This window comes from Uloborus diversus, chromosome 2, assembly GCF_026930045.1.
Source record: "Uloborus diversus isolate 005 chromosome 2, Udiv.v.3.1, whole genome shotgun sequence".
NCBI classification, from domain to species: Eukaryota; Metazoa; Arthropoda; class Arachnida; order Araneae; family Uloboridae; genus Uloborus; species Uloborus diversus.
The window spans coordinates 68,500,747-68,514,835 of record NC_072732.1 but is presented as its reverse complement, the minus strand read 5'-3'; positions in this window follow the sequence as shown (position 1 = coordinate 68,514,835).

Genomic DNA, 14,089 nt, shown 5'->3' with positions numbered 1-14,089 from the left:
ACTAGTTAACCGGGTAAAATTAATTTGGTGACCAGTAAAGGGGGATCATTTTACATTACTGTAAATGAGACCTTTTCGGAACCAAAGAAAAACGACCACTTAAACGGAATGACCACTTAACCGGTCGACTACTTATTGAGGTTTCACTGTAGTAGCCAAGTCGGGATGTTTAAGATACACTAGAGTCTACATTTTCTTTTTAAATATTAGATATGTGTAGGAGTTTCTTTTTTTTTTTTTCTTATCATTATTATTAGTCTCTACAATTGCCAATATCCTATCTCAAACTTTTACTGATTTCAGTAAAATCAATGTAACTATGTTAGCTAATATTTTACTTTTTGTGCGCATATTTCTCATCAGAATTGCCTAAAATATATATTTTGTCTGTTTTCTGTTCAATATCTTGCAATAAAGACAACTGAAGACAACTTTTAAACATCTCCCCCCATTGGTAACAAGACCTTCTCGGTTTTGGTGGGAGATGTGGAGTGACTTTCCAACGCCATCCGACTAAAAAACCCGGAATGACAGCTGAATTCATTGAAATTTTGACAAAATACAGTAACACCATAAAAATCAACATTTTGTGTACATAATTAAGGTTGATTGCAATTTGAAGAAAAACATATAAATGATTTTTTTTTTTTAAGTGAACTTGAAGTAAAGACTAATTTTTAGTAGAGAACTGTATGTTTGTGCAACTCTTTGTTATTTGTAATGCTTTTAAAAAACATCTTTGTATTATTTTTTCTTCCAAAGAAAATTCAAACTTTTTTTGATGGCAGTACTCTCAAGGACAATAAAAAACCAAACATATTTTCAGCAATAATAATACAATTTAGTTATTACCAACACTGCCTTATCTATAAATATTGCCAAATTCTACATTATTGTTTTTACACTCACTGAACAATACTACTAACCATATCCCCTACTAATTATATCCTGACCTTTTTGTAGCATTTTTCTTATTATGTATATGTTTGTTTCAATGTGCCATTTCAAGTATTTTTTACACTTTATGTATACATTTATAGTCAGATCCCGACTTACGCAGGGGATGTGTTTCAAGTCCCCTTGCGTAAGTCGAAATTTTGCATTGTGGCAAAAGGGTATGTATACGAAGTTTTTTTTAACATACCCAATTATCTTAGACATTTTTAAACCCCCCTTAAACCGTTTTATACCATTTCTTAACTATTTACATGAAAAGCTGAATTTTTACTCTATTTTTAAAAGACTGCATTATTCAGCATAAAATACTGTAACGATGTACAAAATCAATGATCAATGGGGGTATAATGGGGATAAATAAGTACAGTACGTACAGTATGTACTAATAATAAAGTGCAGCACTATAATAATACTGTACAGTTGATTCAATTTATAACTTAAAAATTGAAGATGATTTATGCTGCACAATCTCAGATCGTTATTCTAATATATATTTAAATACAGTTGCTTCACCGTTATTTCTATAACGTTTCTATGGTAACACCCCTCTCTCCTTTCATACTGTTTGCATTACACTACTCTGCAAGCTACATATTAAAACTAAGTTCTGAACTTATACGGATTGCCTTTTCTTCACTTTTAATTGTATGTATGGAAGATTCACTCATACCTAATTCTCGTGCTACCTTCGATGCACTTCTTAGTTGCTCAAGCGTATCAAGAACCTTTACCTTTTCTTAAGTTCTCACAAACTTTCTCCTTTTTTTTTTCCATCTTCACAAACTTTATATGAAACAGTGTGCTTCGTGCCACAGTATTTCCTCGCCTTTCATATTTAAAATTAAAAAAAATAATAATGAAAAATGTGGAGTGGTTTTTTTATGCAAGCAAACGGAGCGATCTATGGAATAGTGCAGTGTGGGAACTTGGGAGTCATTGCAGCTAAAAGATGAAAGTACATTCAGGAAACCAATATTTAGTAGTGAACAACAAAGCCGACACTTAGCACTGCAATTCCTTTCCGAAATGTTTTATGTTGCGGTGACGAACTCGCGTTAGCTCAAAAATTCGTTACTCGTGAAAAACTCGCGTTATAGCCATTTCGTGTAAGTCGAGTCGAGTTGTAGAGGGAGTCAACTGTATTTATTAGTTTATCTTTTTGCTTGTTTAATCACTATCTTCTGTAGAAATCAAAAAATCCTATGTTCAGTAACATGAATTTTTTTCTGCATTAAAATTATTTTTTAATATACAGTTACGTTAAACAGTGCTCTGTTTAACGACTTTCAAGGGACCACAAAAATCGTCCTTAAGTAGAAAGCGTCCTTAAATAGAATGCTTGTAACACTACAGTGGACCATCTGGGACCATGAAAAGCCGTCATTAAATAGAGAAAGTCGTTAAATAGAGCATTGTTAAACAGTGAGCCAACTGTATTAATAATAACTATTAATAAAAAAGCAATATTTAAAAAAAAAACAGTAAACAGATTTTTTAATTCATGGTGGCCTTTATTATATCGTCTTATATTTAGTCACTAGACAAATGTAAAGTGAATGCAAGAAAATCATTGCTAAAAGCAAACTTTTATGCACTTAAACTCTGATTTATCAAAGGGTTTTTTTATCTCAATGTCCAAACAATGTCAAAATAAAACTACCTTGAAAATGTATTGCGCTGTGTCGCTAGTACACCTATCTACAGGGGTGCCCACCCTCCCTAAGAGCAATGATGCACCTCCCCCCTAAATATCATAAAGACTCCCCAAAAAGCAAACCCCCCCCCCCCCCCAAAAAAAAAAGTGGAAAAACCCCTTTAAACACCCCCTACAAATTTCAATGGTGCAGCCTGTCCCGTGACACCCCTAGATGTCATATATATATATTTCATGTCAGACATCAGTTGTCCAATTCTGAGTTTACTGTACCATACCTTGAATGATAAAATCTCTAGCAATGGTAGAATTTCATGCTGTCAATGTCAATCACATTCTGTGCGCAAAAAAGTGTATTACGGTGAAAATTTATTGACGAGTGAGTAATGTGTGAGAGAAAACTTTAGTGAGTAGCAGCAACCCCCCTATGGAAACAGTGTTGAGACTTTGAAGAGAGACATACAAGATATTCATGATGGGGGGGGGGGGGGGGCATGTTGTCCAATCAACATAGTCCAAATTTAACTCCACACGATTTCCATCCTTTGCTATGATAAGGATCTGGTTTGGAGGACAAAATTTTAGCTAAAGCCAGCATAGAGAGTTGGACCTAAGACCATGCGGCTACCTTCTATCACGAGGATTACAAAAGGTGGTACCACGCTGTGGCAAAAATACCTCAATTAGAATGCTGACAATGTAGAGAAGTAGTTGGATGACATATCTACATATTCCAGGTGAAACATTTTTCACTTTTTCTGTGGTTTTCATTTTGTGATTGATCGGAGACTGAAAAAAAATTTTTAAAAATAGCCCTCTTGAAAAAATATTTGTTTTATTTAACTCTCTGGGATTGCCCAACCAATGAGATGGTTAAAAATAAGATATTTTGTATATCTATCTTAGCAATTATTTCAAATGGATCTTTGTCCATGTATGAAAAGTTTTAACAAATTTGTGTGCATTATCTCTTTTTCCACTCATTATTACTAAAAGAAGTGCAATGTATTATTACATTAATCTACTTCATACCCTATAAATTGTACAGCTTTTAAAAAATTAATATTTGAAATATTTTGCTCTCTAAGTTACTTTGCTTTTTGGCTAATTATTATTACTAGTATTAATATATTTCATTGTCTTCAACAAATTATTTGATAGTGAAGTTAGTGCAGTTTTTAAAAATTTTGATGTGTTCAAAAATTTTCTCCTGTCAATTCCTTTACTTTATAACTGATTATTATTATTACTATTGATATATTTCATTACCTAATTGTTCAACAAATTAATGCACAGATGAGAATACTTAATTTTCGATTAATGAAATTATTGGTTGTTACATGCATTGTTGAATCTCGAGATAATTTAAGTGATGTAACTTGTGAGTTTGTCTTTTTTATTTGTATTATATTCTTGTGCAATTTAAATGTTTAAATTTCTTTATCAGCTGTTTCTTAGATCAATTTTAAGTATGCAAAGAGTGACTTATGTTCATGTGCAATTTGAATTTCTGTTAGCATGCTATTTCTTAGATGTAATTTCAACCATTAAGCAAAAAAGAGAGATTGTAAGAGTTTAAAAATCTCGTCATCTATAGCAAAGGTTCTCAAACTCGTAGACATTGCGTCTCCCTTTTTAGACTTAAGTATTTTGGCTACCCTTGAAAGTTTTTACTCTATCTAAACCCTAAACCAATTACTAAAAACTACACAAATGGTTAAGTTATATCCTTAGAAACAAAAGTAACTAGTAAAATAAACATGAGTTTTTGTCTCTTGAATTATTTTATAATGTGAGACAGTAGTACACTTTACTGATTTTATAATCTTGCAGTAGTTTTATGAAAGTTATTGACCTTGCGCTCCTTCAAGTTCAATCACTGCACGCTGTATGAAAAACAGAGCAATAAATTAATTTTCTTTAAAATTTTCTTCTTCATTTTGCGACTTCCCTGGACACATTCCACGACCCCTCTGGGGATCGTGACCCACCATTTGAGAACCCCTGATCTATAATGTCAGAAATAATAGATAAATAACATTAGTGTTTTAATAAAGGGGGCCTCTGTGGTTCTGCAGTACAAGCTTCGCTTCGTATGCCAGAGGTCCTGGGTTTGATTTACGCCCAGTGTCCTGGTTGTTATTTCCTTTCTTTGGGTTGTAAGTCTTCCTTGTGTTGTCTTGTATGGAAATCCAACCCATCTAGGCAATAGCACCAAATCTTTCCATAGTGTTCAGATAACAGAACAGCATTTTGGCATCAAATCACTCCTTGATATGTATATACAAATGTGCAATAAGACCTTGATTTTGGTTTTCTCCATCTTGAATTGGTGACATAACTTGTCCCTAATACGTAAAAATATAAATACAGTGGAACCTCAGGAATTGGAACCCTGGAGATCCGAAATGATCCAATAGCTTGTGAAGGTCTAAAATTAGATTTGAAAAAAGGAAAAATCAATGATTATGATTCAAGAGATAAGGTAATTTTTTGATGATAGCAGCTTTTAGCAAGGGCCCTCTGAACGCAGTGTATAAATTCAGCTCTGAACTGTATATGTAGAACTGTATTTGCTAATCTTTCACTGACGTAATGACATGGGTTAGTGTGATTCCGAGATGTTACATCAGCGATGCATGAACATAACATCAGATAGAGTTGTGTTCAGGTTCTCCTCCATGTCTGCCCCTTTAACATGGGTAAAATTGATTTTTTATCAACTTTATACATAGACTTTTATACAGGGGCGTAGCTAGGGGGGGGGGGGTTTTGGGGACAAACCCCCCCCCCCCCCCCCCCCCCCCCCCCCCCCCCCCCCCCCCCCGAAAAGTTAGTCTCAAAAAAAAAGAGAAAAAGAAGAGAGAAGAGAAAGAAAAAAAAAGAAGAAAAGGAAAAAATTCCAAGCGATTATACATATATATATATATATATATATAAAAGAAGTAACCCCCCCCCCCCCCCCGAAAGTCGGGTCTAGCTACGCCACTGCTTTTATATGACTATTGAGCTGAAGAGTTTAAGTAGACCACCCAGTAAATCCAAACTTTCTGGAATCCAAACAGGGCTCAGCCCCAATTAGTTCATATTTCTGAGGTTCTACTGTATTAAATGTCATTCTTAATTAGAAAGTGCTAGTAATAATTTTATATCTTCCATCTGCTTGATCAGAATGTGTGCCAAATTATAAAACTGTGGTTGGGAGAGGGGAGGGGGATATTTTCCCCTCATACCTATGTTTACTTACATGAAAATCAATATCAGCATAGATGTATTAATTAAATGGATTATTAGCTTAAACTACTGGAAATGAGGCTTCAGTTTGCAATTTTTTTACCAATGAATCCATTACCATCCCTAATTTATTTTTTCACCTACTTTATTTTTTCCTAATTTATGTTTTCATAAATTTTGAAACATTTAAGTTTGTACTTCAAATTCTTAATTAGACTGAACTTTTCTTAAATATCGCTACCAATATAGTGTTGCATATTGTTAGAAAAAGTAGACAAAATGCTGTAACATAAAACTTATTTCAAGTCTTTATTTCATTTCGGAAGTCATTCACAGCAATTCAAACAACTCTTCAACTCTTTGTTTTTAAGCACATTTTTTTGAATTTTTACAGCCCTGTGTAAATCAAGAATAAATGCATCTATCTTGTTAATACTTCATATTTTTGCGAAGTCTATACCAGTAGTACACAAGGGCTAAATTTCAAGAAAATCTGAGATGGTGAAATTTCAAAACTGTGTTGATTTGATCCAACTATTAAAATGAAACTACTCTGTAGTATAGAGTCAGAAATTGTTTTGAACCACTAATTAAGTTTAAAACTAGTTGCAAATGTGCTTAAAAGGTAAACATAAAATCTGCCCATGATATACTCAAAACCAAATGAAAACTTTAAAATCCTTTATTGAATCTGTAACCTTAGCTTCAGGAATGGGTTTCTGACTGTCCAAAACTGGTTTAGGACAGTGCACATGGTTTTTACCGTCCAAAACTGTCTTAAACTGTCCAAAACTATGCTAAAGCAAAGGGATGTAGTCTAATCAATTCGTACTTACTGCAATATTCATAGTACATTATTATAGACATTAGTGAGGTTTAATTAATGAGTATTTAATAACATTTTTCTCCAAAATGTTCATTTAAAAAATATTTTACTTAAAAGAATTGTCAATAACTATTACATAAAAACTTCCTTACCTAACAGTTGGTAGAGTTATGAGATTAAATTCACAACACTATAAACTACCAAAACAACTAATTTCAATTCCACTTATAATTCAAAGGGATGTTATTAAATGTGCAATATTTAGGTGCCAAAAAAAGAAAAGCTTAGTTTTTTTTAATGGTTTTTGCAAATAAGTTTTACATGTTGTTTTAACGAAATTATTTTTTTATGAAAAAGAAAATTGATGATTAAACATTTATATATTAGACCCTCGTTTTACGAGATTTAAGATTTGACACCTTTATTTTATTTTATGCGGATGAGTTTCGGTTTTACGCTGATGCGGCAATGCAAACAGATAACATTTTCCTCTCTCTTAAAATCCAAACTCCTAAAGACTGCAGACTACTCGTAATAAACTGCATTTTAGCGTGCTATTTACCAAACTTGGGCCCCTGGTGACATTTTATGTGATTAGTTTCCAGAGCTCTTTCCAGAAGTAAAGTTATTAAACTCACACAGTTCAGAACTCACTGGAAGAAGAGCTTTCAGGAGTGACAAAGGAGGCCAAAACCAACGAGGATACCGACTTCAGTGGCACACAACCAAAAATGTTTACATTGAAAATTTTGAGCCATTCCAAGTAAATAGAAATGATCTTGTTTTGATTTGTTAGTGAAAGAAGATTCCATCATGGATTCGTTAATGCTTTGCAAAAAATTACAGAGAGAAATTCTTAATGACTGCCAAAAGACTATCATAGCCAGCTCTTCTTTATAAACAGAACACGAAATTAATTTATGTTTTTTTTATGTAAGTTGTACATAAAAACTGATATAAGTACGCAATAAACTTATTAAACAATTAGTCATCACTAAAATAAAGTATTTTTTTAATCTACGGAACCTAATCCCTATTTTAACACTTCAATTTATGTGATTTCAATTTACGTGGCATTTCCGTGAAACGTAACCCCCACGTAAAACAAGGGTCTTCTGTATTATAAAACTTATACTATTCTTTTTTAGTTCATATTTTTAATATAATCCATTCTGTAACTACGAAAAATATTTATTTATTGTATTTAAGTCAATTATTGCACTATATTTTGGAACACTTTCTTTTGCACACATGCATAAATGTCGAAAAATTTGGTTTATGGAAAAAAAAACTGCATACAAATTTAAATTTTTAATGAAGAATTTAATTTCTACATTACTAGATTAAAATTAGCTGCATAAATAAGTTACATATATATTTATACTTGAATGTTCACATTGAATAAATACATTAAATAGTCAAAAAAAATAATTTTGATACATTTTGTTCTGTTTTTGATATTTTCTCACAAAACAGTTTCTCAAAAAATAGTTTTGGACACTTTTGGACACAAGGGTTTTGAACAGGATGGTAAAAACGTTTTCAACCCTGCTTTAGACACATGCATAGTTATTGGGAAATTAGGTTACTATTATCAAAATAATAATAATAATAATAATATGTAACTTGATTAAAATCAGCTGCATAAATAAGTTGAATGTTCTCCATTGAATAAATGTTCAATATAAAACATTACTGTTTTCGATGTTTTCTCGCAGAATACAATTTTTCTAATAATATAGTTTTGGACAGGACCGTAAAAACCAAGGTTTTTACCGTGGCTTTTACTGTAGTGTCCAAAACCTTGCCAACCCTTCTTAGCTTCATTTAAAAAAAATTTAATTCATGTGCAACAACCGTCACTTATGAAAAATTAATTTTAAAAAATATAGTTGTGCAACTGAACATCTTTTTGGAGAAAAAGGAAACCTTTTTAGTTCTACACCTCTGAATCATAATAGGGGGGAAAAAACAACCTGCATTTGTAAAACATAGTCTTTTTCAAGTACTATCTATGCCATACTTTATTAGTTGCATTTTCTCTTTTTATATATTAGTTGTATACTTTTATATTCCTTTATTTGTTTTTGAAAATAAAATATTTTTATAGAATTTTTTAATGTGTCATTATTTTTAGCATTCCTAGTTTCAATCTCCTACCAAAATAAGCTACATTGAATCTTTCAAGGAAAGAATAATTTTAATGCAAGGAATATAAGCTACTCATTTCACGATTGAAATTTTAAATGCATGATATTTACTGTACAAATATTTTATCTCCATTTTTATTTTGTATTTATTTTATTAAAATGTATGATGAAAGATTAGTAATACGAAGCAGTTTCATTTTTCTTCAAAGGAAGGTTGTACAAGGACCTAACAGTCAAAATCGATTTTAAAAATATGAGGGGGAAAAAATTAGTCTGGGGACACGAAATAATAGTAATTATTTTGTGCTTTATTTATTTAATTGAAATACACACTGAAAGTGCTCCAACCGCAGCATTATCGAACAACAGTCCCTTAAAATCAACAACCTCTAAAATATCGTATTGCAATTTATACAAAATTCCTCCAAAATGCCAATTACAAAAAGGACTAGCTTCTAATTAACACCGGCAGCCCCTTTAATAATCTCCGTCAGAATAAAGGCAAGAGTTCTGGAAAATCTTTATTTTCAGGAACACATTACCTACAAGCTTCCATTAGAATAAGAAAAGTCTCTGAAAATGAGTATTGGAATAAGGACAGCAATCCTTCTAAAATACCACTAGAACTAGGACAAGTCTTAAAATATCAAAAATTAGATTTCCTCCCAAATTTGGTGCCTTAACCCATTCTTTGCCCCGGCCGATACAGGATCGGCCGCGCAGTTTGTGTTAATACTGCCCCGGCCGATTCAGGCTCGTCGCAAGAAAATGGTTCCTAACTGCCTTCGACAAACCTGTGTCGTCACGGCGTTTTTAGCAGTTTTTGCCTCGGCCGAATATGTGTCGGCGATCCTTCCAGGGGCAGAACCCTGTTGTTGCGCTTCTCTGTTGGGTTCTGGTGCTTTTGAGGGAGCGGTAATCAAGCTCTTTTCCTTAGACAAAAGGGATGTAACTTATAGTATTTCACAAAACTTGTTGTAATTTATTTTATTTTACTAAGATATTAACCTTTCAAGTACTCCTGGATGAGACACGTATAATGCTTCAAATAATCAGGCATTATATTTTTATCTTTTCGTGGAAGCTTTGTTTCTCAGCATTCTGGCATTTGAACTTCTGATGAACAAGTGTGAAAATATTTCCTTACACATTTAACAATATTTCTATGCCTGAATAAAATAAAAAAAAATAAACAGATTTTTTTTTTCTTGTTATCAAAAATCCACCTTCTTACACAAGCAACCTTCACTAAATTGTTCACAATCCTCAAATTTTATAATTTATTTTACACAACATTTTTTAAAAATTATCTTACACATCTTAATTTTGTACGAGTATGTTTTTTTTTTAAGTTATAATGTGTTTTACTACGCTTTTTATTTATTTGTATATTATTATTATTTTTTATTATATATTTATTTTTAAATCGTGATAATTTCAAACTTAAATTTTAACTTTTTATATTCACGGCATCCTTTGATGGGTTTTTAGTGATACAGTTTTGAATATTTTTAATTTCGCAAACAAAAATTATGACGACCGCATTGATTAATGATTATACGTAATAGTTGACCCTGCAAAACATAAAATATATACTACAGTAAAAATGAAATAAAACATCTTGTTCTTTTCGCTTTACTCATACGAAACGAAACATTCCTTTTCTCCCTTTCTTTTTCAGATTTTATTTACTGTTTTAAAATAGCTCCAATGTTTTAACTGCACCTTCTTTATGAGATTTTAAAAATAAAAATAAAATATTTGGTTTCTTTTCAATAATCAAGTTGCCTTAATTAGTAAATAATCCTATGAAAGTAACTAAAATTTATCCCAATATGTTTTAAAATAAGAAAAACAATCCGACTCGATTTCAAGCAAGATTTTCTTTTTTTTCTTCTGAAGACATGTTCTCAAATACAAGCAGTAAAGCTTGCTTTGAAATTCCTTTCTGATTCAAACTGTTTTGTTGTAAGAAAATAATGTGGAAGGGTTGACCGCAAGACACCAAGGGAGGACATCTCCTTAGGGAATCCGCCCAGGCAGTCTCTGTTATTCCTCTCTCAGCTGGGGGCTTTTAGTTGCATGCACAAAAGTATCCTTTAGGGAAATAGGGGATTAGCCGCAAGTTTTGATCTTTTGTAATCATTTATCTTTAAAATACTTCCCACGCTTGAGCAACTGATATCTGGACACTCAGAAGGGATTTAAAAGTCATCGCAATTACGATAAAAGAACCGAAAAGCAAAGAGATGTCTCTGTGTTTATTGGTCGTTTTGAAGGGTCACAATGCATCAAAAGGCACCGAAGAATACTTTTTATCCGCTTAGAAAATCATTCCCACAGTTAAAGCGTTTTTGTCCATTCAAATGCTCCCCTTGCTCACAGGTTGGATCAATCAGACAATTGTTTGAAGAATGTTTTGTTAAGCCCTTTTGAAAGGTATATCATCTTACATTTAACAGTTTTGATTTCTTAAGTGTATAAAAAGAAAAGAATGATATACTGAGATAAAAGCAAAAAGAAAAATAAATCAATAAAATAATTAGTGTTATAAAAATAATTGCTTTTCGTCCTATCCTCTATTGTTTATTATTTTCCCGTTATGTACTGTGTAAATTTAATGAATATTTCAGCACATATTAGCAACCTTGTATTTTATTGCACTATTTAATTCAGTGCCAAAAAACTAATAAAGCGAAGCGATTTTCGAATGCAAGCTGAACAGAAAAAACAACATTAAAATCCCGAGAGCAAAATGGGGGAAAAAAGCGCTGTTACAACGTAGCAGCTACTCTGTTCGTTATCTGCGGCATGCGCGTTAAGGGGTTTCGGGCTGATCATCGAATGGGTTAAAAACCAAACATTTTGTTTTTGTGTGAACCTCAAAATTTTATTGTAATCATAAAAATTAAACCTTGGTTTCCCCCTGCTTATTGGTTATACCGACCATACGTTTTCGCAAGTGTTTTTCAGTTATCAATGCGATGCGAACACTATTGATTTTACATTAGGAATAGAATGGGATTAAATTCCAACAAACCTCTATTACAGGGCTGCCACTGGCGACTAAAGCTACTATTTTGAAAAATCCGCAAACATGATTATTTTGAAGTCAAAAAGATTAAGTCAAACATGATTATTTTGGAAGTCAAAGAATTAAAGAACGGTAACGATTTTTGTGTAAAAAGCGCTTAATAAATGTACGCGCTTAGTTACTGTAAGAAGCGCAACAAAAATACATAGACTCCAGTTTATATATATATATATATATATATATATATATATATATATATATATATATATATATATATATATATATATATATATATATATATATATATATATATATATATATATGCGAATAAATTGTAAAAAACGTTTTTTAAAAAGTATAGGAAACTGTAATGTGATAAAGATATTTACAATCATGAATGTGTGATTTTCATATTTTTGTCGATAAGTTTTAGTTTTTGTTAATCAATTTTTGTAAAGGGTTCGTTTTTGCGATTGTTATTTTTGTTAAGGGCTCTTTTTTACGATCGCTATTTTTGTAAAAAGTAAGATGTTACGATCACAATTTCTACGAAAAGTTCATTTCTGCGACTATTATTTTTATTAACTGCTGTTTGCATTCTGAATGAATGTTGGTAAAATTTTGCTCTTTAACTTCTTGTAGACTTATTTTATTCATTTTTATAAAGCTTTCTCTAAACAGTTTTTGTGCACGTATTTTACTGCTGTATTTAATTAACAATCAAACAATGGAAATTATACCAAAATGTATAAGTACTTTTTTTTCTTTTTGGTGTATTCATTTGAAAGGGCTGGATTAAAATCTGGAAAATATATACAGTGGATCCCAAAAATGCTCGTACACCTTGAAATTTTGTAGTCAAACCAAAATAACTCAAAACTATTCGAATATGAAGTCTAATTTTTTTTTTTTTTCTTTTTTTCACGTCATCCCTATGCCATTCTAAATAATGCTCAGCGGTGTTTTTTTTTTTTTTTTTTTCAAAACATTGCATGATTCTATTTTTGAAATTTGTCAAAAAACGAAGAAACAGAGAAAAATAACGCCACAAAAGTCATCGTCATGTCGTTTTTTTCTTACTTTTGCGTTGTGTTGACACTGTAAAGTCATTTGGCTTTAATTTTTTGTTTATTTATTCCCTAATATTCTGCACATTATTTTTAAATGGCTGTTATTCGTAAAAAATAACAAATACCATTCGAAATTTGATTTTTTCCCCTCACAGCAACGTTAAATTTGTTTGAAATGTCTCTAAATTATTTAATTTTTACCATTCTATAGTGAAGCTTTAAACAAAAGAATCGGAACCAGGTAAGAAAAGGTCAACCGACGGCAAAGTTCACAAAGCGTGATCGGAGATTTACAGTTAAAAATTTATGAAAGATACACATTTGAGTGCTGTAAAAGTTTCTGCAGAATTTAGTGAAACATTTTACGTTTAATTTTCACCTAAAATTGTTCTCCAAGGGATTTTTTTTTTTTTTTTTTTTTGCATTTGTAATGAGTTTTTGACCATTTGTATAAGTAAAAAAAATTATTACTACCATACATTTAAACTACATTTTTAATTTTTTTTTAACCTATGAATATTTATGAAAATGTGAAGGAAAGAATAAAAATTACTATCAACTTCATGAGTAAGATTTTTTTTCCTTCTGCTTTCGGGGCAAAAAATAAATAGCCAGTCACATTTTGACTACATTCGAAAAGCTACGCTTAAAAGACGTATATTATTCCACTTTTTTTTTTTTAACCGTCCGGTTAAATGATGAACACGTGCTGCCATCTAAGCTATAATGGCTCTAGCAGCCTGCTATGTCAAATTGTATAATTTAAAAAAATAAAAATTCTTATTTTCAAATATCTTATACATTATTTTTCTAGACAGTTTTTCTGTCGGTGCGCAAGAACTTTCTTACTGGCTACGGCCTAAAAATCAATTTATCAGTCAAAAAAAAAGTTTTTTTTTTTTTTTTTTTGGTATTAGATATTAGTTCAATGAATAGCGTTTCGAAAGCTTAGGTTAGGAATTTGCTCCATGGAGCGTAGGGTATAACCGAGAAGATAGCAAAACCGAATCTAGGGCGGAAATTTTCTTTCAATGTTTTTTTTTTCTTTTAACCAACGGAACTCTAATTTAATTTTCGAATTTTTCCAACTGCTTTGAGCGAAAAAAATCTCACATTTGGCCTGTTTTTTTAAAAAAGAAAGTTTAAAAGGACTGGACTAATTTG